This window comes from Camelus dromedarius, chromosome 15 (genome assembly GCF_036321535.1).
Source record: "Camelus dromedarius isolate mCamDro1 chromosome 15, mCamDro1.pat, whole genome shotgun sequence".
In the NCBI taxonomy this organism is placed as follows: domain Eukaryota; kingdom Metazoa; phylum Chordata; class Mammalia; order Artiodactyla; family Camelidae; genus Camelus; species Camelus dromedarius.
In genome coordinates, this window is record NC_087450.1 from 12,872,719 (window position 1) to 12,899,461 (window position 26,743).

A 26,743-nucleotide genomic window follows, 5' to 3' on the forward strand; every position below is an offset into this window, starting at 1 on the left:
CCCTGCTAAATATCCAATGTCATCATTTGCGAGTTCTACCTTTGAGAAAAACACTAGACTATAATTTAGCCAAGTTCCTTGCCACTTTGTAACAGGACTGCCTTTCCTCTGGAGTCTGGGGCCTCTCCCCACCAGTGGGCCGTGGTGCCTCACTGCCCTGCATGCTGCTTCCTCATGTGGCTGGGGTTGCAGGTGCTGGGAGGCTCATCTTTTTTTTTGTTTTTTTTAACATTTTTTATTGATTTATAATCATTTTACAAGGTTGTGTCTAATTCCAGTGTTCAGCACAATTTTTCAGTTATTCATGGACATATACACACTCATTGTCACATTTTTTTCTCTGTGAGTTATCATAACATGTTGTGTATATTTCCCTGTGCTATACAGTGTAGTCTATTCTACAATTTTGAAATCCCAGTCTATCCCTTCCCACCCTCCACCCCCCTGGTAACCACAAGTCTGTATTCTCTGTCTGTGAGTCTATGTCTGTCCTTTATTTACGCTTTGTTTTTGTTTGTTTGTTTGTTTTTGTTTTTGTTTTTTAGATTCCACATATGAGCGATCTCATATGGTATTTTTCTTTCTCTTTCTGGCTTACTTCACTTAGAATGACATTCTCCAGGAGCATCCATGTTGCTGCAAATGGCATTATGTTGTCGGTTTTTATGGCTGAGTAGTATTCCATTGTATAAATATACCACATCTTCTTTATCCAGTCACCTGTTGATGGACATTTAGGCTGTTTCCATGTTTTGGCTATTGTAAATAGTGCTGCTATGAACATTGGGGTGCAGGTGTCATCCTGAAGTAGATTTCCTTCTGGATACAAGCCCAGGAGTGGGATTCCTGGGTCATATGGTAAGTCTATTCCTAGTCTTTTGAGGAATCTCCACACTGTTTTCCATAGTGGCTGCACCAAACTGCATTCCCACCAGCAGTGTAGGAGGGTTCCCCTTTCTCCACAGTGCTGGGAGGCTCATCTTAATCAGTAATAATGAGGCTGTACGTACTTTCCCTTGGTGTCCCATTGTGTCTGTATGATGACCCTGGGCGGCAGGAGACTGCGTCTGTTTTCTGGGGCTGCCATAAAAATGTACTGTAGACTGAGTGCCTTGAACCACAGAAATTTACCTGAGGTCAAGAGATGGAGCTGTCAGCAGGCTGGCTTCCTCTGACACTTCTCTCCTTGGCTGTAGATGGTTGTCTTCTCCCTGTGTCAGTCTGTGTCTATTTCCTCTTTTAAAAAGGCAGCATCCTATTGGATTAAAGCTCACTCACATGACCTAATTTGTTAATTTCTTAATTATCACTAATTTACTTCAGTATCTCTTTGAAGACCCTAATTCCAAATATAGTCATGTTCTGAGGTACTAGGGTTTAGGACTTCAACACAGGAATTCAGCCCATAACAGAGGGCAAGCTCCGTTACCTTCACTTTACAGCTGGGCCCTGGGGTCAGACTCTTCCCCGAGGGCACACAGTCCGTGAGACTGAGATTGGGAGTCCCAGGCCCTGGACCCCAGTTTAGTTCTCTTTCCACAACAGGCCTCAGCCACAGGGTTGGCTGTATTTTCACTTGTTGGGAGAACGGTGTGTCTTAAGGAGACCTAGACTTAGAATTTATCATTGGTCTTGCTTTGAAAGCCCTGCCCCCTACCCCCAAACTCAATTTCCCTAAAAAATAGGCCATGATTTATAGTTTACTGGGGAGGCAAGCCCAGGAAACACCAATAGGGGAGTGGAGAAGTGGAGAAGTGATACAGGGAAGAAAGCCAGACCACAAAAGATGCATGACTGCCATGGGCAGCTCGGGCTCAGTCCTGCTGGGGCAGCCTCAGAGCTGTCCTCCCGACACTTGGGAGGGAGGGAGCCGGGCTCTTTATACACTGACTCCTGATGGTCACTGATGGAGAGCTGATTCCCTCGGGTGTGGATTCCAACAGCACCTCCAACGTGCCCTGGGGAAGGCCATTGATAAGGATGCCTGGCCCCAGAGAGTGCTCAGGCCCTGAATTAATGATCTATTGCTGTGCAACGAACTTAGCAACTTAACACATTTATTATGTCCAGTTTCTGGGGCTCAGAAATTGTGTCTGGGCCTGGCTTAGCTGGGTCCTCTGCGTCACCATTTCTCCCAAGGCAGAAATCAAGGTGTCGATCTGGACCGGGGTCTCAGCTGAAGACTTACTTGGCTTGGGGAAGGATCTGCTTCCCAGCTTAGGTGGTTGTCTGCCGAATTCATTTTCTCTAGGACTTTTAGACTGATGGCCTCAGTTTCTAGCTGGCACCACCCTCAGTTCCTTGCCACATAGGTCTGTTAAGACACTGCTGGTGTCTGCTACCCTACAGTGCCCTCTACTCTCTTTACAAGTTATTGCTGGCTGGAAACATTTTTGTCGAGAGACTTGGAGAGGAGAAATAACTTTATTGCAGATCAGTAGGAAGTCTAATTTTAAACTATCTGGCCATTAGGGGCTAGCCCAATGTGATTCCCTCCTATGTTTTCCCATCCCTAGTTAAGAGCCAGGCATCTCGAGCTTTCTGCAGTGAGAACTTTGAATTCTAATGATATTCTGTGGAGCCAGCTAGTTCTGGTTCCTCTTGTTGGATTTCAAAGTGAATTTGGAGTTGAATGAGTGAGAACTTTGGGATCTCCAACTGAAATTCCATATGGGGTATTAACATGGAAATTAACACAGTGAAGTCTTATTTCCTGTCTGACGTCTGAACAATTCCTAAGGTCACAGGACGGTGCCATTCTCTCCAGCACTCCTCGTATTTAGATGTCACATTCAGATGGCATCTGGGAGAAGCTGGAGGGAATTTTCTTTTTAAGGTTCTGTGATGGCCAGAAGAGCAGAATCAGTGTTCTGGGAAAAGGAGAGTGTATCAGCTTTATTGACTTTATCAGTGTCTTGTATTAGTTCTGCTTTTTAAAGTCAATTTTTTGTCCCCTTTGAGGGGCCACGTGCATGGTAGTGGTTAGGGCTCAGCTCTGGAGCCATAGTCCTTGAGTTTGCATCTTGACTTGGCCAACCATTGGCTGTGCAACCTTGGGCAAGTTACCTAATCTCTCTGTACCTCAGTCTCTTCATCTATTAAATAGGGTAATATAATATTAGCATCCTCATAGAGTTCTTGTGAGGGTTAAATGAGACAAAATGCAGGTAAAGCTCTCAACAGTGGCAGGAGCCAACCAGAGTTTGCTATTATTAGTTTGAGAAGGCTTAATAACACCAGGAAGAGAACTTTCTGAGTGATGGAAATGACCAAGGGGATTTATAAAACCTGCTATTTCTGGATAGGACAAAAATTCTCTATTCCCTTTTTGGGTTCTATTTTGGAAAAAAACCTACTATACCTGTGATTTCCAGATTTCCAGGGCTCCAGAGGAAGTATTTCTAGCTTCATAGATATTATCACTCTGCACCAAGACTGCACGGCTGCCTTTAGTATCTCAATAAACATGCCATTTCCTGGTTCTGGCCAGACAGACCTCGGGTCCTGGTGGCTGAGCTGCTTGTATTTCTGACAGGTTTTGATGGGAGAACGGGAAAGGGGCATGTGGACTCAGTGATTCTGAAGGTGAAGTGGGAATGGACGAGAAGCTCTGAGTCGGGAAGGCTCAGTAGAGACCAGGGGATGGTGGGGTTGGAGGAGCAGAAAGACAAAATTTACCCTAGCATCTGAAATGTGATGCCTGCAGGTGTCCTGGGTTTGTTGTGGTGGGCATAGCTCAAATATGGTGGCATTTCTTATATGTTAGTGTGCAAAGGAATCACTGGGAATGCTTGTTGAAAATATGGGTTCCCAGACCCACCTCCAGAGATTCTGATTCTGCAGCAGCACTGGTGGGGGGGGGGTCTGGTGATTTTTATGGGGCTGTGGTGCCCCAGAACCTCGAGGGAGCAGGGAGGCCATGATCTGGTTGGGGGCAGAGATCAGAGGCTTTTCTGGATGCTGTACTTGCCCGGCCATCACATTTTTAAAAACATCTAGAGTGATTGTTGATTTAGGGGAGCTTTGGGGAGTTGATGAAGATTATGGGGATCTAAAGTCCCAAGCTACCACCGGACATCCCTACTCACTGAGGGCCATGCATTGAGAAACACTGTCAGAAAGAAGTGGGAGGTGCCTTAGGTACACTGTCATTTTACGTAGTAAGACCATAGGGCCCAGAGAGGTTAAGTGACTTCACCAAAATCACACAGCTAGTTAGTTATGGTAGATCTGAGACTGTACCCAAGTATTCTGGTTCTCTGTGCGGTTACTCCATTCACTAAACACCTGTTCCTCCTGGGGTGGGAGACTGGGGGAAGGGAGGCTATGAGGGGAGGAAGTAGTGAGAATTGGAGGGAGCCGGGCCCACAGACCCAGAGGACAGGGCAACAACAAAGATTTTGCCCTTGTGGAAAACTGACTCAGAATTAGAAGAAGGAGAATTTTGGCTTGGAATTCCAATGGTCAGTCAATTGCTATTAAAATCCCTAGTAGAAGTAATCTTCAAAAGGCAAGACGTCCTTCTTAGACAAAAAAAAATATTACAAGACTTTTTTTCCTTTTTAATCTCAAGAGGATACATACTCTAACGGAGGAGCTCACGTTTCAGATTTTCTTCCTAGTAACACCCTCGCCCTGGCTCCTGGGTGTTCCCGGCAGCTCGTGGTGCGGGAGTGGACGTGGGCAGAGGGCCTGGGCGGCGGGACTGCGGCAGCGCGGGCGGCGGGACTGCGGGCGGGGCCACTGCAGCACGGCGGGCCGCGGGCGGCCGGGCAGCCGCCCGCTAGAGGGGGCGCTGTGGGCATCACCAGGCGGCCTTTTGTCAGCGCACACGGCCAAGAGAGCTCTCATTTCCTCCCAGCCTTGTGCGGGAAATGGATTTAATTCTGAGAGCGGGGCTGTAGGAGACGAGCGGGAGCGAAAGCCTTTTGTCAAGGAGTAGCAGCCTCTGTTGTCTGTGATCACCACTGACGCGGAGAAGCTGCATTGCCGGTGGAATTCCAGGCAGCTCTGGCTGCAGGATGGGTAGAAAACATTGCTCTGCAGATTAGCTGAGTGAATCTATCAAGCCGACTCCAAAAAGAAAAAACCACCACCACCATCACCAAAACAAAACAGCAGCCCGCAGCAGAAGACCAGAGATGGATAAGATGCGGTGCAGGAGGTAAGTCCGTCTTGGGAATGGGCGCCATGGGCTGGCCTTGGTTTTGTTTATTTTAATCGAATTTGAGAACCCTACAGCATCCTTCCACCGTGCGGGAGCTGGTTGGTCCAGATCCGTGAGCATCTGTTTAGTGAGTGCGTCTGCGATGCAGACCTTCCCCGCGGCTGTGCTCTATGCCTAAAGCTTTTTGTTGCTAATATAACATTGGAGGTTTTTTTGGAAAGCGCGTCTGCCAAGCTCTGGCCTCGGCCTGGGGACGGTCGGATTCACCTGCTCCGAGCGCAGCGCCTGACAGGTGGGGCTTTCTTCTGGGTACGGCGGGAGGCAAGCCTCGCTTTGCGGGGCCGCCCCTCCCTTCCCTTCGCGCTCGGCCGCCGCCCTCCCGGGAGCCGCGGGGCGCGTTCCCCGGGCCTCGCCAACGCCTTGGCGCCGCCGCAGCTGCGGGGCGAGCAGGTGCGGCGTCGGCCTCCGCCTGCATTGGGAGCAGGGATGCTGGCACGTGGGCAGACCCCAGTGGGTCTGAATTTTTATACAGTCCACCACTTTGGAGGGAAAAAAGGCCACTCTCCCCGAGGAAGTCTGGGCAGTCTGTTCCGCTCTTAGATTCCATTTTCCCTCCCCTCTCTTCCCCTGCCTCCCCTCCCCTCCTGCACCGGGGAGGCGGCCACCCTCTACCGGAGAAGCGGGGGGCCTGCGTCTGCTTGTTTTGAAATCGCGACCACGGCCAGCCTACCTGATGTTGGGGGGTGGGAGGGGCGGACTGCTTTAGGATGCTGATCAGGCGCTCGGGTTTGCCCTATTGTCTTGCCTGTTTCCCCCCTTTCTTTTCTTCTCTAATCTCCACCCCCTGCCAAAAAAAAAAAAAAAAAAAAAAAAAAAAAAAAGGAAGAAGAAGAAGAAAAAGAAGAAAAGAGGGGGTGAGGAGAAAGAAAGAGAGAAAAAAAGAAGGGGGAAAAAACCCCAGCCCACACCCTATCAAATTCTTTTGAAAATTGTCATTTATCTTTGACACATGATTATAACCCATCTGTTTCTTTACACCCACCCTTCCCTCCTCTTGCAGTTTGTCGACTAAGATTCAACTGACTCGAAGGATCCTTATAAATACTCGAACTCAAACCTCAGTGTCCTGAATGGGCATTTTGTGCTTTCTGATTAACCCCAGATGGAGGGGTTGGGGGCATCCTGGCAGGAACAAATGATGGGGGAGGCGGCCTCCCTCCTTTCACATCCAGGGCGTGGGCCTGGTGGAGACACATGAGATGCTGAACTTGTGCAGTGAGCGATGTCCCTGTTAATGGGATTTGAAAATGTTTCATTTTAAGGGAAAAATAGTCGGTAACGTTTGAAGTGAGGGTGCTTTACACGAGTATGACCAGGGAAAATAGCTGTGAAGTTTCAGACTTGCAAGTCACTCCTCCCACTCACATATGAAGCGTGTATGTTAGAGATTTAAAAAACGGGGGTTGGCCTTTTAATATTTTACTTTATAATGTTCTACCTTCATTGTGTAAAGTGATCAGATTTTCTCAAAGCCTGTGTACCAATCTTGCCCGGACCCCCCCTCACTCACCTTCGCTCCCCATCCCCCACCCCTAATAGGGCACAGTAAAAGCAAACTTTTCATTATTAGTATGAGGCCAATACATTTTGGAGAGCTACTGAGGATAAATCACTCTTTGATCCAAAATCCACCATATTTGTTGCAAGCCCTATGCTCTTTCTCATCCACCCAGTTGTCTCGCCTGATTAGAAATGTGCTTGTCACATACAAAGTGTACAACCCTGCCTGAAATGACACACTGCATGTGGTTTCTAGGCTTTGGCTGAATTTACTTCAAATATCAATATGGTGCTGGAATTAGCAAATCTCAGCTATTCTTGAGAGTTTACAGGTGATCAACTGTGTTTGTTGGCAGAGGGTTTAGAGTTAAGATTTTAAATACATATAAAAAAGACTCTGATAAATATGTGTATCACCTACCTGGTTCTCCAAGGGATTTAAGACAGTTTATAGGGATTCATAAAATACAGCAAGGCAGACTAACTTAGAAGTAGACGGAAAAGAAAAAGGAAACTAAAGGTAGAGACATAAAATTGTAATAAGAATGAGGCTAGTATAGAAATACAAGCATGTGTGGGGCAGCTCTGAACTTTCCAGCAGCTCATACACAAAGGGAAATTGACCAGCCCATGGTTCATATGTTTTATTTATTCACTGACTCATTCACTCACTTGTTCACTCAACAAACATTCACTGAGGACCTACTACACACAGGTTCTGTGCAAGGTGCTGGGAACAAAGGGGTCAAGCAGACAGAGTTGGTCTCTGCCCTGCCGACACCCACAGATGAATACAAGAAACGGACACTCACGAAGACATCGCTCAAATGAATATCTGATTACAAGTTGTGATAAGAGCTGTTCAGGAAAAGCATGAAACACAAAATATCACCTGTCCAGACATAAAAACACAAAATAAAAACTTCTTCAGAGAAGCACAATTCTTGATTCTACAAGCAGAAAGGAACTTTTTTTTCAGATATGACGCAGTGTTTGGAAAAATGTCTTCAATCATGTCCTTGTCAGACACAAGGGTGGGGTCTCCCTCTGCCGTTTTCAGAGTGCCCCTCCGTGTGAGGGAGCCTGATGTCACACCACAGGTCTCAGGCCACTGGGCTTCTGGGGATACATGTATTTGGGAGGGTCTATGTATTCTCTGAAATTAGTGGTTTTATTTTAATGATAATCTCACCTAGTGAATAATTAAAACGTGTTCTGGATCATCTTGATGGCAACCCCCAAACCAGTGCTGGGGGCTTCGTTTGCCTCTGTATCTTCTCAGTGGGCCAGGAGCAGGCCTGGTGGCGGGGACCACAGCACAGATGGGGGAAACTGGAGCTTACATAGAGACATGTGGGGGGAGAGGTGAGTCCACACTGGGCACAAGCTCGCCTAACTCAAAAGAACAGCTCTTGACGACCACTGCTGAATAGGCAGGAAATGAAGCTCTCATGCCAATTCCACCTTCATATGGACTAAGTTGCAGCAATTTATTAGCCCAGGTGTTGCAATAAAAATGCAATGAAAAAGTTGCTGTTGCTGGTTTTAGCAATAATTGGATTAGATCTCCATTTAATGCAGATTTAGCACCACAACCTCCCCCCCCCCCGCGCCCCCGCCAAGTACTTTGCGTCCAAAGCAGTGAGACAGGCAATTTGGTGTAATGGTTAAGTGGAGCCAGGCTGCCCAACTTCAAGACCATTTTTCTACTTACTTGCTGTGAGGCTTTGGGCAAGTTACTCAACCTCTCTGTTCTATGATAATACGCGGATAAACAATGTGGTATTGATTTCATAGTAAGATTGTGAGGATTAGAGATATTACATATGAAAAACTTGGAGTGTATATATGCTCAATAAATGTTAGTTAATACTATTTTTATTAGAGTGAAATGGCACTTTTTATACAGGTACTCCAGGATGGTTTGATACCAGAACTTTAAATTATGATATCTGATTATCTTCAAGTAGCAAACACATTTCAGAGAGTATTAAAATTGTTTTGCATTGTAGATGAGTTGTCTGCGTTAGTATGTTGAAATAAAAATTCAGATATTGGTGACGTGTACTAACTAGACCTGAAGCTACATCTTTCCATTGTTAAACCGGAATGGTATTTTAGTTTCAACAAAACAATATTTTCTATTGCAGTAAATTAATTTTATTAACTTGGCATTTTGAAGTTGGACAGTCGCACCTATTTGCACATTCATTTCGGCATTCTAGTTGTATAAAAGCCATGAAGTGTCAGTATTTAGAGCTGGTCTTTATGAGTGTACATATTTAATTTTTTATATTTTATATTTTAATTTTAATTTATATTTTAATAAAAGGGACTTAGGTCAACTCTTGGTCCATGAGATTTTTTTTTTCCTTAAAAGGAGATTTCTATATAGTTCAAGCATTTTGAATTGCGTACAAGGATAGACCCAAGATTCTTAGAAAAGAATTTTGAATCTCTAGGAGATTGCAGCCCCAAATTTGATTTTATATAGTTTTTGCTTGACTGTCACAGTTTTAGTCTGAAAGAATTTTTTCCTCTGTCTTCAACAATAGCAGCGAAATCCCCTAGACTCAGAGAGCACCTATAGAATGGCAGTCTTCCAGCAAAAGTTCATTCTGGCCTATCTTCCAGGATAAACTCCAAATGAAAGGTTTGCCGGCATTATTTGAAGGAAGTGAAAAGAAAGACTGTTCTCTGTGGAGGAAAATGTTTGAATGTACGGATTAAAACAAGTTTGCTGATTACGTTGTTATGTTTTAAAATTTTCTTTGTTACCTAGGTGATCTGTCAAAGATTACAAGAAATGTGGTGGTCTCCCACTATAGTCATATTTTTGACAGCTTTGCTCTGGATATACACATATCATAGACATATGCATTTATACAGACACACACACACACACACACACACAGACACCCAGGGGTATAGGTGATGGTGTGTTACTTAGGACCCTGGTTGCCCAGGACTGATGGGTTTCTGGGGCTGGGGGACTTACAGTGCTAAAACCAGGACAGTGCCAGGCAAAGGATGACAGATCTATTTTAGTTTCAGAGAACAGGGAGAGAACAAACAACGGGCCCAGATTCTTTAGGGACTTTTGGGAAAATATGGTACAGATGGTGCCAATCAACATCAGCCAGCCTACGATTCAATAAGGAACCCTCCTGGGAAGAGGCAGGCATATCCTCCCAGTCGAGCCCTAATCCTCAGGCTGAGTGCACCAGCCTGGATGCGCTGTGCTGTGGTCGGGGAGAGGGTGGGGGTGCAAATCAGAGGCTCCAGGAACTCCATCAGCACCTTCCACCTTGAGTGACTGGACCCCAGATCTTGACATGTACCAAGGGAGCTCCCAGTAAATCTTCAAACACATCAGTTCACATCAACCCAATAGTTGCAGCTAAAAATAAAGATACGTAAGTACCTAAATAAATGCCACTTGGCCCAGCAGTAAATATCCCTAACATGTTTAATCTGACACAGGACCTCAACCCTTAAGCAACCGGGGCAGGACCTGGAGGCCTGGGAATTTAGGATGTGGGTGCCGGAAAGCACGTTTATTTCAGTGTCCTGTAGGATATCTGGAAAGGTCTTCCTTGGGCCCAGCCTTGAAGTGGCTGGAAAAAACGTATCAAGTCAAATAGCAAATTCCTCCGACTTCTGTGAATGGCAGCTCTGAGGACCATTTGACACCCTTCACCCCATCCCCCCACCCAGATGGCTGACTGGACCACGCATGGACCTGTGAGGACTTGGAATCTCAGGGCTGGTAGCCAGATTAGGTCAACGAGGGGAGGGGTCAGGGCGAGGAGAGATCGTGGGTCATCCCCTACTCCCCTCACCAATTTGGAGGTGGCTACAGTGATTCGAGTTCTGGTCGCTCCATGAAACCCAGCTGGACTTTGTGCCCTTTGTTGATGAAGCTGCCCGCCATCCTGCTGGTCTAGTTTGCTTGGTTGGGTTTCTGTTGCATACAGCCATGCGGTCTGGCTAGAACTCTGGCTGACTCCAGAACTTCCCACTTCACTCTCCTACATCGAGCCGGACCTCCCTCCATCCATCTGCGGTGATCTTTCTGAAACAAAAATCGAATCTTGTCACTCCTCTGCCCTCAGGATAAAGCCCAAACCTTTTCCTTACCTTTATTGCTTCACATCTTCTTCCTTCACACCCTACTCCTTGATGGGCTGGACCATCTTTCCGGGCAAGCCCTTCTCCACCCCTCCCTTACCTTTCAGTCTCTCCTCCACTTTATATGCTTGACCATGAATTTTTGTCTGCCAAGTTGCTTCTTTTAGAAAGCCCACCGAATAGACAAACTTCTAGCAAGCCTAATTTAAAGAAAAAAGGAAAAAATAACAATACTAGAAATGATATATGGAACAAAGGGGAGGAAATGAGATTTGAAATCATAAGAACATGATGCGTTTATTTTATCCTAACATATGTGACAATCTTGATGAAATGGACAGTTTTCACAGAAAATGTGAACTACCAATATTTACTCCAGAAATCAAATGTCATATTCCTGGATGGGCAGAATCGATGTTACAAAAATGTCAGTTCCTCACAGATTCTGCCGTGCAGATGGCAGTCTTCCTAGTACCCAGAAGTGATGCAGATTTGCTCCTATTTTTATATTCCCGCAGTCATTTTCTGTGGAATTTTGAAAGGGGTAGTTAACTACGTATGCTCAATTGCGAATCATTTTATTGAAGGGAAAGCCAGTATATGTGCATTTAAGTGTCATTTATAAATTGGTCTTCCCGAAGAACAAATGAAGTTATTCAACTTTGAAATGCATGGAGACTTTACAAAGACAGAATTTCATTTAACAGACATGATTTTCCACCCATATTATTTTACTGAGCATGGATTTCATCGTGTTTGCTTTCTTTCAGCATGGAGCCCATATAAAGATCTCTTGGGTTTTGCTTCTGAAAATCTATGGTGAAAAGACGCTAGAAAAGTGAGGGCAGGTCGCGTTCTTTCCCCCTTTTACTTGTGTCTGGTAGCAACAGCATGGGTATCTCAGCATTCCTTTATTTAGAACTCACTCTTCTTCCCTCTTAGCACCACATTTCTCTTGGATCCTCCCAACACCCTCATTTGTGTCCTAAATTAGCTACATCTGTTACCATAGTTCTGCAGCACCCAGCTTAACCCATTCCATGCTTGCTACGCCCGTATTATGCTTGAGACTTCCTTTCTTGTATTTCATAAAACATACCGTTATTTTTCCTTCTTTGTCACCTACCCCGCAATTTTTATTATTGTCAAGGCAATGCCTGTGTATAATTAATAAATCAAATAGGACTGAAGGGCTTCTAATAGAAAGCAACAATTCCAAATCCTTTAGCCACAGGCAAACCCATTTTAGCTGTGTTTTCTGTTCTGCTCGAGTTACCTCTGTAGCTCAAAATAATACGCAGGTGCTGCTGTTTCTGAATTGATCAGCTTCAATCATCAGCTAGTGACTTTCAGCCGTGAAACTCAAGGATGTAGTTTATTTACACCACACCTGCATCTCCTCCTGCCTTTCTTCTGGTCATCCGTGCCACTCCAGGCGATGCATTTATTAAAACCAGATTTCTCATTCCATGGACTGTTGGTTGGGTTACTTGACTGTCTACTCTGTAAGATAAGGCTGTTACCACCGCTCCTCCTCCTTTCTAGCAGTATGTTTACTTTTGCATTATAAAAATTAATGAAGTATTCATTGTGTCCCATAGCCATAGTGGGTTTCTATGATTTGTCTATAAGGTAATTCTAAAAGATGAAAACTCCTTTTTAAAAAAAATTGAAGTGTAGTCAGTTTTAATGTGTCAATTTCTGGTGTACAGCATCATGTTTCAGTCATACATGTACATACATATATTCCTTTTCAGATTCCTTTTCATTATAGGTTACTGTGAGGTATTGAATATGGTTCCCTGTGCTATAAGAAGAAATTTGTTTTTTTTTTTATCTATTTATATATAGTAGTTAATATTTACAAGTCTCGAATTGCCAATTTATTCCTTCCCACTTCCTTTCCCCCTGGTAACCATCAGTTTGTTTACTATGTCTGGTGAGTCTGTTTTTGTTTTGTAGATAAGTTCATTAGTGTCTTTTTTAAAAGATGAAAACTCTTAAAGTGTTGATTATCTGACTGGGTCGATACTGTTCTCTGCACGATAAGGAACATGCTAGGATTTCAGATCCTTTTCAGGGGCTCCAATATCTCCACCCGGGGACCACCAAGTGGAAGATGCTTCCCGGGTGAAGTTCAAATGGCTTCTGTTACCTTGGGGGCACCCGCACCATCATGGCTGCTCTCGTTCACCCCCTGCAGTGTGCACAGTTTCTCCAAGAAGACTCACCCAGAGGTCAAGTTGATGAATTCAGAAACAGTAGTATATGCACACTATTTTGAGATACGGAGGTAGCTACAGCAGGGTGCCTGGCTGTGAACCCCTGTATGTAGGGGGGCGGTGGTGGTGGGCAGGGTCCACTGCTCCATATAGACACTGCAACTTGTGCCCTTGTGTTCAGTTTCTTTTTTAATTCCTGCCCTCCCTAAAACCTGCCATCTCAGAGTCCAGGACATTTTTAGGGCTCTAGACAGATCATCTGCCTCCTTGGCTCCGGCATCCTCTGTCTAAAATCTAGACTGAGGCTTCTTTTGCTTTCAAACTTTAGTCACCAGTTCCCCATCTGTTTTTTTTGTTTTGGTTTTTTTTTTTTTTTTTTGTCCTCCAGAAACTTGTTAAAATTGCTTCTCTCTTAATGATCTGCTTTTACTTAGTCATTGTGGGAGTATGTATTTTTATCGCCTCATGATCAATTTAATGGAGTCTAAAAAGAAAGAAACATGGTGGTAGTTGAGATTAGGCCTGCCAGCTTGAATTAGGAGCCAAAAACGTTAACTTTCAATCAAGCCATGCACGGCAGTGATAAAACAAACTACTGGCATGGCCAGGATTTAAATTCAAACCCTAGTGAGGTTTACTTTTCTGTTGCGAAAATGCCTTCAAATAAGTGTAGTACCTGTCAACTCAATTCCAGTATCTTCTCCCATCTAGAACAGTCCAGAAACATTGAAACATTCTTCTGCCCCCACTCAAAGGTCATCGACTTTTAGTTCACATAGATTTTAATAAGCTGAATTGTTCCCCTTTAGAGACTCCAGAAAAGTGGAAGTGGCAAATTAGAAAGATGAGTTTGGCTAGTATTCTAAAAGAGATTGGGATAAAATGAAAATTAAGGCAAGATGCATACTTCTCCTAGGAACCCGGGTCACAGATGCCGGCCAAGTGCTGTGGGAGATCATTTGTCAGGGTTGCCAGTACATTCGATTTAGACCCAGAAAGTAAGGAACTAACAGAGTATATTCTCAAGGGGGAAAGGCTGCTGGCTTTTTTTTTTTTTTTAACCTGGATGAGAAGGAAGGATTTGTGAGCGCCAAAGGTTCTTTATCGCGGAAGTAAATCTGGAGTTATGATGCACAAGAAATTTTAGTTGCCTCTATGTTTCCATCTAATTTGGAGATTATTGCTCATTTTTCAGCCTTAGCAACAATCATTAAGACTGAGAACAGTTTTAGGGTTCCTGCTTCATATATCTCGACTTTGTTGAAATGACAGCCTGTAAAATCGTTGCCAGCTTTGAAGCCATTATTTGTTACATTTAGTTCTGAAATGAAGAAACATCAAGTTAAGGATGTCAAAGAATTAAAATCTCCTTTTCAAAGTCTATTTATGGGTGAAATGATACAATGTCTGAGATTGGTCTCCAAAGAATCTTTTTTATCGGGGAATTATTAAGCTTGGAGGTGAATTAATATGGACCATGAGTTGCCAATTGTTGAGACTGAGTTTAATCTATCATCTAAACTGGCACATTTTAGAGTGAAAGGAAGTGCTGTTAATAATTACATTGGAACAAGAGGTCTGACTTGGACTCTTCGGGGCAAAGTAAAATCTGCTCTGAAGCTAAGTGATGGGAACTTGGGGTTCCTTACGGTGTGCTCTCTAATTCTGAATATTTCCCAATTTTTCCATAATTAAAGGATGTCTACCGTTTTGTACTATTTGCTGTTTTATTAAAATTGGAGTCTTTCGTCTTAACCATGATGTTAAACATTAGTCAACTTCTAACACAAAATGAAAATAACTAGTGAATACTGTTAAGTGACAAATCTATTAAGTTGACTTATAATAAATGGAACAAAAATCCATAAATTCTGCAACTGGGCCCCCCAGGCAGCAATATGTAATTAACACGGCAATGTTACAAGCAGGTCCATACCTTCAGTTGTGCAAGGGAGCCTTGTTTTTATTGCTGTGAGTTGGGCTCATCAGGATGGACAGATGCAGCCCCAGAAAGGTCAAGTCCGCTGGGCAACGAGGAGCAGAGCCAAGAAAGCGGGGCTTTGATTTGTAGAGCGAGTCTATGGGCTGATCCGTAATTATCTTGGTGTTTCTCCTGTTTGAGGTTCTCCATTACCTTTTACCTGCTAAAATGCTCTTTCAAAATTATTCCGATTTTGAGAAGAAGGTCTCCATTCCTGCTTTGGAATCCCCACAGCACAGCACAGCACTGCACAGTTTAGTGAAGTGTTTACTGCCGCACTTGTCAGGTGGTGCAGGTGAGGCACTGGGACAAGGCAGCAAGGCTGGGCTCTGCCTCTCAGGATGTCAGTCACTTTGATTCTGCCAATCAGAGGGCCCAGGTGGTCGTGGATTTGGAGGTCCTTTGTGCCCCATTCAAGGAGGGGCTCAAATGGATGCCTTTCCAGCTCCCAGATGGCAACTTGAAAGGAGCCCAGGAGTACCAGGCAAAGGACTGCCGTATGTGGGTTCTCTCAAGGCTAGAGGGCTGCTCCTATAGGGTCAGAAGCCAGTTCTTTAAAAATGATTCGTTCTGATGCTGTTTGTGTTGCTGGTATTATTTACTATTGTGTCCCCCATTATTATACAGAAGGTCACATTTTAATTTATTGTGCTTTTAAATAATTTAATCTATTTTTTTTATTGTGCTTTCTTAAAAAGTCAAGTTTATTAAGATATTGTGTGTTATATTTATCATATACTATATATATAGTGAAATTCATCTTCCTTAGATGTATGTAGTTCTATGAATTTTGACAAATACATACAGTCATGTAACCACCACCACAGTCAAAATAGAAAAACGTTCCCTCATGCCCCTTTGAAGTGAATCTTCTTCCTCCACCCACAGCCCCTAACAACCACCCGTCTGTTTTTCGTTCTGCCCTTTTCAGAATGTCATATAAATGGGATCATACAGTGTAGCCTTTTGCATCTGATTTCTTTCACTTTGCATAATGTTTTTGAGATTCATCCATGTTGTTACAAATATTAATAATCTGTTCTTTTGATTGCCGAGTAATATTCCTTTGGATGGGTGTACCACAATTTGTTTAGCCATTCATCCATTAAAGGACATTTGGTTTGTTTCCAGTTTTTAATGATTGTGAATGAAGCCACTGTATATATTGGCCTACAGGTTTCTGTGTAAACACAAGATTTCAATTCTGTTGGGTAAATGCCTCAGAGTGGGATTGCAGTGTGGTGTGGTAAGTGTCTGCTTAACTTTATAAGAAACTGCCAAATGGTTTCCAAAATGACAGTACCATTTTGCATTCCCACCAGCAATGTTGCTCTTTAAAAAAATTTTTATCTATCACGGTAGGTGTGGAGTAGCATCTCATTGTGTTTTTTTTTTTTTAATTTAAAAAAATATTTTATTTACTTATTTATTTTTTAGGGGGAAGTAATTAGGTCTGTTTGTTTATTTATTTATTATTAGTTAGGTTTTTTTTTTTTTTTTTAAATGGAGGTACTGGCGATTGAACCCAAGACCTCGTGCAGGCTAAGCATACACTCTACCACTTGAGTTATACCCTGCCCCCTCATTGTGTGTTTAATTTGCATTTCCCTAATGATCAATGCTGCTGAGCATCTTTTCATCTGCTTAAATGCCACAGTATCTCTTTTTTGTTGTTTCTTGTCTTTTAAATGTCAGCAAGGCTCTGCCATCTAAGGTAAACAGGGAAAGGATGTTGCCTTAGTCTCAAAGAGGGAGCAGACGCAGAGCAGGGGGAGTGGAATGGGAGAGGTGGGGAGAGTCGCTCGGAGGAAGGTGGTGTGGGAGCCGAGTTGCTTCCCTCCTGCACTGGCTGCTTCTGCAGCTCTTCTCTGGAGGATGTTGTGGTTTGTATTAGGAGGGGCTGCTCCCTTGGGGAAGGAGAGAGGAAGAGAGGAAGACAGCTATAATATTGATTCCATTTTTTAAATTTGCTTACTCCAAGTTCTGGTCTTTATACTTTTAGTTCTGTAAATGTCTCTTTAAAATAGATAACTGTGGCTCAGATAAGCAGCCCTACTGTTGATTTTAGGGGGAGGGGAAAGAAGAGTTAAATAAAAGATCTTCAAGAAAATGTGTATTTAAATTTGTTTGATGTAGGGACTTGAAGACATTTGTATACCTATGTTCATAGCATTATTCATATTAGCTAAAATGTGGAAGCAACCCAAGTGCCCATCAATGGATGAAGGAACAAGGAAAATGGGATATATACATACAATGGAATAATATTCAGTCCTAAAAGAAAGGAAATTCTGACATATACTACAACATGGGTGAACCTTGGAGACATACACTAAGTGAAATAAACCAATCACAGAAAGAAAAATATTATATGACTGCATTTACACGAGGTACCGAGAGCAGTCAAAGTCACAGAAACAGAAAGTAGAATGGTGGTGGCAGGGGCGGGGTGAGGGGAATGGATGGTTAGTGTTTAATGGCTATAGAATTTCAGTTTTACGAGATGAAAAGAGTTACGGAGTGGATGGTGGTGATGGTTGCACAACATTATGAATATATTTAATACCACTGAACTATAGTCTTAAAAATGGTTAAGATGGTAAATTTTCTGTGTATTTTACAGCAATAATTTTTCTTTTACTGTGATTGAGGTGTATTAGCAACAATGAGTAATTTATCCCAGTGGTTGGTAAATTTGTATGGTTTAACTATGAATATCCGTCAGTGGACAAGGGTTTGCTGAACACCCTGTATGTGCGGCTACTGTGCCGGGTGCTGGGAATGCCGCCGTGAACTAGGAGGTCGCACTCTGGGAAGGAGAGAAAGATCCTAAACGTGCAAATGAACGAGGTGCCAGGCACTGATACTTGTTATGCAGAAGATAAATGCTGAGGAGGCTGCTTTAGCCAGAGTGGCCAGGAAAGTCCTCTCTGGGGAGATGACATTGAGCTGACTCATGTGGGTTAGTGGGATTGGGTCGGAGGGTGAGGTGGTGCTGACTGCACACATTTCGTTATGCTATTCGAGATGACACGATTGGCTGAGAGTAGGGGTGAGGAGGGCGAGGGGGAGATTTGAGGAGGGATGAGAAGGTGGGAAACCATCCCCTCGAGTCTACACTGGGGAAGGGCAGGCTGCCTGGCAACGTTAAGAAGTCATTTCAAAGTGTGGAGGGAATTCTGAAATGAGTCCAGTCCACACGGTTGTGTGCAAGGGTCAACTGCTCAGATGCGTGCTGGGAACAAGGTTATGTAGGGTGTAACCAATGGTGGGGCTCTGCGAAGTGACAGCAGTGGAGGACAGAGGGACAGAGGGGTCAAAGGTGTTTTGCAAAGGAGTGGTTACCCAGCTAGAGTGGTTCATTTAAGTTGGATAAGGAGGGATGTGAGGAGTGGAGTTTGGGAGGAGACAGTTGAAGATCAGGGGTTCTCGAAGACATTGAATTCCTAGAGAAGGGGTATCAGAGTAGGTGGGCTGGAAGGAGATGGTCAAAGAGTAGGATGTGAAATCCAGATGCTGGAGGCGGTGATCTAGTTGGTGACACCAAGATCTAGGGTATATGACCGTAGGAGTAGGAGGCTGAGGCTGGTATAGAAGGAGAGAAAATTGGCATTAGAGGTCAAGAAGATGTGATGTTGGGTGTTGGGCGGAGCCCTGCAGGGATGTGGATGCTGAAGTCCATATCTTCAGGAATGAGTAAGGATAGTGATGGAGGGGAAGATGGTCAGCCAGGAACAGAAGTCATCAGTGAACGAGGGGAGAGGCCAGGAGAGCGCTAGAGGTTAGTTGGAAGGAAGGATGATGGAAAGTCCAGTTGGAGGGTGTAGACTCCAAAGGCACTGGGGTTTTTGAAGCAGTGGAAATACATAGAGGTGGCTGTAGGGCGCAAGGAGGCCAGCTACACTGCGCCCAGGTGCGGGGTGTGTGCTGTGGGGGAGCAAGGAGCTCAGGGGAGAGTCAGGCTTTAGATTTTTGATTTTGAGATCCCAGAAATGGGGTTTATGTAGTTGGATTAGGGGAGGCTGCAAAGAATTATGTGATTGTTCGATGAGATTGGTTTCCAGGCAGGAAGGACGGTAACCAAGGAGGCATTATTGACTTTGGGCTTGTTCAAAACTCAATTAAAAGTAATTAATGGTATCTGGTGTTGTTTACCAAAGTACTAGTCCCGGGAGGGATCTCCTAGCTGTTCTTGTGAATTGTGAGATGGGGAGGAAAAACTTCCTCTCTTGAGGCACCTTGTGTTTTCATGTCATTAATTCCTGTGTCACCCCAGCAATAAATCTTATGGAGGAGATGGAAGATTTCTGTCTTTTTGTATCACCATCACGCCGTGGCTCCGCAATGACTCCTTGTCTAGACTTGCTCTGCTGATGGTGACCTTTAACGTAATAAAATGCTTACGGGAATAATGAGAATTGATGGGGAAGATGCACTTTCTTATAGTTTATGGCTCCTGCATTAGGGCAGGACATTTGTGGAGGAATGAAGCATGTTATTATGGGAAAGCGTGGGGTTTCTTAAATGCATAGCCAAAACTCTCAAAAAAGCACTCATCACTACCTGGCAATCCTCCTTTCTTTACATCTCTTCCCCTCCCCACCCCTCACCCACCTTGCCGTCACTGGAAACAGAAACACTGAGCTGAGTGGCCCTGCTTCTGCCCGAGGCCATCCTTCCTTCTGGGTTCTGGGCCCCTTCCCTCTCACCTCAGAACACCTCTCCAGCAATTAGTCTTTCTCTTTTCTGAATCGTCACCTTCCCTCTCTGCCTCTCTCTTTCTCTCTCCCTCTTTCAATTACAGCGTTCCCACTGGCACTCAGGCAAGCACTAAGTATCTCCTACCGAAGCATCCCAGCTACTACCCCATCTCTCTCTTTATGTTCTTAGCAAGTTTTGCAAGAGTTGCCTTTGTTCCCTGTCTCCCTTCCTCTTCCCCAGAGTCTACACTCAGGCCACGGAGATTGCTTTTGTTGGGTCACCGATGACCTCCACGGTGCCGAATCTCATGGCCTTTTCTCTGTTCTTATCTCACCCGCCACGTAAGCAGCATCTCACCCAGTTGACCACTTCTTGAAACATTCCATTGCCTGGTTTTCCGGAACCCTTCAGTTTCCTGGTTTCCCCTTAGCCTCCCTGGCTGTTCCTCCTCTTCCTCTGTGTGGTTCCCTTCAATGCTACCCCACCTCTACTGGGAGAGCCCCACCTGGTCTCCTTCTAGACTCTCCCTAGGACAGCTCACCCAGGCCTTGGCTGTAGACCCCATTTATATGCTGATGAGTCCAAAGTCTATCTCTCCAGAACTCTGGCTTTGTGCTTCTCAAACTTCAGTGTGCACACTGATCACCCGGGGATCTGGTTAAACTGCAGATTCTGATTTCATCGGTCTGGGGTGAGGCCTCAGGTTCTGCATTTCTAACAAGCTCCCAGGTGCTGCTGGTGCTGATGGTCTTGGGGTCTTACTTTGAGTGGTGTTGAGTGGTGAGGCTGCAGACTTGTCATCTCAGCTGCCTCCTTGACCCTTCCAATGGATGTCTTACAGGCGCCTCAGACCAAACCTCCCCTGACCCTGTTAGGGTTCCTGACTTCTTTCCTCAAACCCACTTTTCCCTGCATTGCCTCCCCCTCTCAGTTGCCCATTCCCAGAATCTCAGAATGGTCTTTGGTTTCTCTCTTTTCTTCGGCTTCTTATCTCATCCATTAGCAAATTCCATTGGCCCTAAAACATAGCCCAAATCTTGCCACTTGGCTCCATAATAATAGTGGTAACTGACATTTCTTGAGCACTTTTACATGTCAGGCTATATTAATGATTGCTATAGACCGAATGTTTATGTCTCTTCAAAACTCATATGTTGAAATGCAATCCCTAACGTGATGGTGTTTGGAAGTGGGACTCTTACGAGGTAATTAGGTCAAGTGGGCAGAGCCCTCATGAATGGGGACTGGTGCTCTTATAAGAGACCTCAGAGAGACTCCAGAGAGGTCCCCTGCCCCTTCTGCCACATGAGAACAAGCAAGAAGGCAGCTGTCTAGATACACACTGCTATATATACACTAGATAAACAGCAAGGCCCTACTGGATCGCACAGGGAACTATATTCAGTACCCTGTAATAGCCTATAATGAAAAACATATGAAAAGGAATACATATACATACATATGTATATATAATTGAATCACTATGCTGTACACCAGAAATAAACACAGCATCGTAAACCAACTGTACTTCATTAAAAAAAAAAAAAAGAAGACAATTGTCTATGAACCAGGATGTGGGCTCTCACTAGACATCAAACGTGCTGGTGCTGTGATGTGGGACTTCCCAGCCTCCAGAACTGTGAGGAATAAATTTCTGTTGTTTATAAGCCACTCAGTCTAGAGTGTTTTGTTATAGCAGCCCGAGTGGACTACGACAATGCTATACATTTATATTTATATGTATTTAAAGTCTAGTGATCACGATGACCCTATAAAGTAGATGGGGATTATTAATTTCATTTTTCGAATGAGAAAAACATAACTGGGTAACCCTACATAGACCTGCAGTTTATGACTTTAAAAAACCCAATCCATTCTTTTGGCTTATTCTTCCCCTTTGTTGTAAACATAACAGTCAATAGTGCTATTGATATAATTAGAGAATTAATATCTTCTTTTAAGCTTTCTGTGTCCTTGCTAAGCACAAATCACATTGCAAATGTCCACAGGCAAATGTCCAAAGGCTGTGTGCGTTACAGAATTTATAGTCTTTTTGGCTTCCTCATACCACTTTTGACAATGGCTATTTGCATTTAAAACGTTTAAAAATATTTGTGTCTGATGATTAGAATATCATGAGGTTCTTTACAAAGACACTGTGTCTTGTGTGTCCTTGTGAAAAGCAGGGATTCGTTCATTTCTCATGACGTCACTGCATCTTCTGTAACTTATGAAATACATTGAGAAAATGACTTTCAAGCTCCAAGATCTGTTCCTTTCCTAATCTTCCTGTGTGTTGATCAATTTTGAGAGTATTGTGCTCTGTGTTGGTCACATCATCACTTACAAAGTGTGATGAGAAGTGGCTGGGATTCAGGGAAAAAAAAAAAACAACACCCTACGCATTCAAGTAGATGAAAGCGGTTCAGGTGAAGGAAGTCCGAAGGCTGTTGAGTTGTTTGGATTGTAGAAAAAAGCAGGTTAAGCCACTATTTTGCTATGGTATTTATTTTAAAGAAAATCTTTAGTAAACTTGTTCATAAAATAATGACATCTTTTGTAATGTGAATAGTTAGTTTTATGAGTTTCTTTTAAGGATAGGAAAGGAAGACACAGATGCGTTACCTGACAATTTCTATTACACGTTTTTCTAAAGAATTAATATGCCAAGGCAAACATTACCCCAAACATAGCACTGCATTCCTTTCTCTAGTTCAATTCAAGGACATAGCCTAGGAAGTAAGATTCTTAGATATAAATGAAGTCAGAAAATCTCAAAAGGAGCCCTAACCAGTTGCAAGGGCTTGCCTGTCTATGTTTCTGAGTAACATGCGCCTGGTGTCACATACAAGAAACCTGGCCCCTGGAATTCCAGCCTGTCAAGGCGGAAGGGCCATAGAGATCTTCCAGTCTGCTCCCCGAGTTACAGGGTCAGACAGAAGGAGATGAGAGCAGACGAGACACTGACCCAAGGCGAGGCCGTAATTACTGCAAATCTGGTTTCCTGACAATCTGCTCTTTGGGGCATTTTTTTATAAATGTCAAATTCACCCTTTTTTAACATCAGAGTTTCCAGGAGGCTATTTGCTTTTAAGGAAAAGAGGAAGAATACAAGTTCCTTACAAGAATCTGAAATATGATAGAGGAGATGGGTGGGGCTGAGGCAGGCTCCCTAGATGGCCAGGCCTCCATCTTGATCCTTAATTCTCAGCCCTGGATACAGGTGGGAAATTGCAAAAATTAAACTTTGCCACAATGTCACAAAGTATATTAGCTTCCTAGGGCTGCCTGAACAAAGTAGTACAAACTGGATGGTTTAAAACAACAGAGTTTACTCTTCCACAGTTCTGGAGGGTAGATGTCTGAAATGATGTCCACAGGGTCATGCTGCCTCTGAAGGCTTGAAGGGAAAAATCCTTCTGGTGGTGGCCGGCAATTCTTCGTGTTCCTTAGCTTGCAGCTGCCGCACTCCCATCCCGCCTCCATCATCACACAGCCTTCTCCTCTGTCTGTTTGTCCTCTGAGCCTCTGTAGGTCCAAATCTCCTTTTCCTTATAACAACCCCATCACTGGATTTAGGGACCATCCTAAACCACTATGACTTTATCTTTTTTCTTTTCAGCTAAAATATAGTCAATTCACAATGTTGTGTTAATTCCTGGTATACAGCATAGTGATTCATACACACACACACACACACACACACACACACACACACACACACACACACTTCTTTTCGTATTCTTTTTTCATTATACGCCATTACAAGATATTGAATATGGTTCCCTGTGCTAAACAGTAGGACTTTATTGTTTATCTGTTTTATATGTAGTAGTTAGTATCTACAAATCCTGAACTCTCAATTCATCCCTCCCTCCTTACCCTCTTTCTCCCCCAGTAACCATACTTTTATTTTCTGTCTGTAAATCTGTTTCTGTTTTGTAAATAAGTTCATTTGTGTCTTTTTTTTTTTTAGATTCCGCATATAAGTGATATCATATGATATTTGTCTTTCTCTTTCTGACTTCCTTCACTTAGTATGATCATCTCTAGATCCATCAGGACCCTATTTCTAAATAAGGTCACAGTTACAGGGTCCAGCTGGCCATGAATTCTGGGGAGACATTATTCAACCCAGCATGCAAAGTTACAATGATTTTATGTTAACTTTTGCTAAGAATTTACTTGTATGCCTTAGAAATGCACGTTGTTTCCTTAGTCCAGGAGGGAAGGAGGGGGGAGAGAGAGAGAGAGAACACTGCTTTCTAGAGTGCATCTGGTGGAACACTATTCTGAAGCCATGTGACATGAAATAAATGTTTCCATGGTCAAGAGAATTTGGAGGACTCTGCATCCTATCCTCCTCTCAAAGCATCTTCAGGCATGTAGGATATAAAAGGTTGGGAAAAGTCCTGTAACAAGGACCTGGGTTTCCCCTACAAATTCCAAAGTTTATTGGCCAGGGAACTCTTTTGTTTTTTGTCTCAACGCACTATGTTGATTCAGGATTGCCTCCATCTTCATCAAACAGAAACTCAACCACAGCAGCGTAGTCCAATAGGGGTTTACTCCCCTCACCTAGAAAGTTCAGAGTTCAGCAGCCCAGGGTTGGCTCAGCGGCTCCCGGTGGCATCGCAGGCCAGCCTCCTTCTGTCCCTCTGCTCTGCCATGCTTCCCAGGTGGTGGTCTTCCTGTTGAAAGTCTACAAACCAGCGACTCCATTTCCAATCTCCCAACTACCTTCTAGACAGAGAGGAGGAGGAGGAAATGCTGAGGGAGAAGGGATAGTGTTTCTTTCGGGAAATTACACTCGCCCAGAAATTCCCAGCAGATTTCTGCTTACACATTATTGACTAGGACTATCAAGTTATTGCTTCTAGCATCAGGGAAGGCTGACAAACGCAGGTTTTGGGGGGAGGGGGAGGGGGAGGGGCACGTGGTACCTTGGACAAAACTGAGGTTCTTTTAGGAAGAAGGGGTGAACATTGCATGGGCAGCTGGCAGTGACTGCCACACACACAATTTCCTATGGCATTAGTGACTAGTTGATCACCCTTGTTAAAGATTCATCCCCAGTGTCCTTCACAAGAGAGCACTTCCTATAGAATTCCAGGGTTTTGGGATCAGCCTCCAAGTTTCATCCTGCCAAACCTTTTCACTTAGTACAACTCAAGCAGTTTGAGTGCCCGTCCTTGTGTGGCTCCACGCTACACCAAGTGCCTTTTGAATTATTTAATGGCTTGTTGTGTATTTGCAATCCTAAACTAATGTCATTTCCTTCAGTGTGCTCTAATGGATTTTGGAACGTCCCTCTCTACAACCCCAAATCCCTTAAATATATAGCTGCCATTTAAAGTCATACACTCGGAATGCACTGTAAAAGCATTGCTGGTTCTTCTGGCCAACATTTAAAGCAGTGAAAAGACAGAAGCTTCCACCTTCTCAGAGACAGTGGATGCTGCCTTGTGGCTCAGGAAACCTCGTCAGTGGCAGGGGTCTTCAGTGATCCCTGCTGAGGTCACAAATTCTAGTCACCAGGGGAGCCACAGCGCATGCCTTCATCCCCAGGTAGAACCTGCAGTGAGGAGCCTCCTGTAGGGGAGTGGCTCCTTTACTGTGTGTGGTTGGAGAGAGCACATGGACGGGGGTGGGGTGGGGGTGGGGGGAAGGAGGCAAGTCACTACAGCAGAACCTAGCTTAGCCTGACGAATACAACAAACAATAATGTCAAAGATAAAGCTACAGAGACAAACAACAGATTCCAAAAGAGGTTTCCTTTTGATCTCTGCTTGAATTTGTGACATTTCTAGTCTTACCTCTGCAGTCGGGTGAGGGGGAGGAAAGGACCCACATGATAAGGCAATCAGGTCATCAAACCTGAGACCAGGAATGAATTTCCTTCACAAGGGAGAGCCCAGTTGCCTGGGGGGAAACAGTCATAGAGATATGCCATTTTCCATTTTCTGCCATGAACACAAGCTCTTTCCTTCATTCTGTTTAGAGGTGACCAGTCTGGGATGTCAAAACACCTGTTTTTCCGATCAGCAAAAAACATGTCATGATTTTTTAAAGCCCATTAAAATTTTATGCCATTATGAATTTCTAAGAAAGCAGAGGTCACACTGGCCTCATATCCCGTGTGATATGAAGGCAGAGGCTGAAAGGAGCCTGTGCCCTTGTGCCATTTTGGTAGCTGACCCCCTGTACAAAAAAAAAATTGAATTTCAAACTATAATCCCCTTGAGTGCAAAGGAAACAATTTGTCGCTGATTAATGTCTCAGAAAGGTCAGTCTCAAATTGTAAGTGGTTCCAAGCCATGGACCCATAAAGAGGTACAGTCCCTGGAACATAAAATGTGTGTAGAAGGTATAAAGAAAAGAGTAATGTAGCAGAAGGCAGAATGGGGTTCTCTTGCCTGAGTGACTGTGCTGTGTGGCATGATGGGAGAGCACATGGCATGATGGGAGAACATGCAGCATGATGGGAGAGCACATGGCATAATGGGAGAACACATGGCATGATGGGAGAGCACATGGCATGATGGGAGAGCACATGCCGTAGAGCTCTGGATTGGAATCTCCAGGCTTGGCCTCCTTGTTTGAATCTACAGGAAGTCTTCATTCCTGGTGTGCAGGGACCATTTGCTAAATCTTTGCTGCCTCCTATCCCTTAGCCCAGTGCCTCAGTCAGTCTTCAAAAACTATGAGATGAGTCAAGTCATCAGAAAAGCACTGATGCCCAAGTAATTCATCCAAAAAACATTTGTCTTATTAAAAACATTTGGCTCAGACGCTAATCTGGCAGCCCCAGGCTGTGCTTAATGGGGGAAGCCCAGCCAGGGGGCAGTTGCTGTCTTGCAGGTGAGTGTGGATGAGACCTGGAACTCTGGGATTGCAGGGAAATTGCAGGGCTACACAGAACTACCAGACAAAGACTTGACCGCAGGTATTTTGACTCCCAGGCCACTGATTTCCCCTTCC

At 44.1% G+C, this 26,743-nt stretch overlaps 1 protein-coding gene across 1 annotated transcript in view; it reads left to right on the forward strand.

The window, feature by feature from the left end:
* The first annotated feature begins 4,830 nt into the window (after positions 1-4,830).
* ADD2 (adducin 2) overlaps positions 4,831-26,743 on the forward strand; it is a 95,612-nt gene continuing 73,699 nt past the window's right edge. Inside the window, exon 1 of the mRNA XM_031467226.2 lies at positions 4,831-5,164. The gene's annotated coding sequence lies outside the window, so the exon portion shown is untranslated. The remainder of the gene's footprint in view (positions 5,165-26,743) is intronic.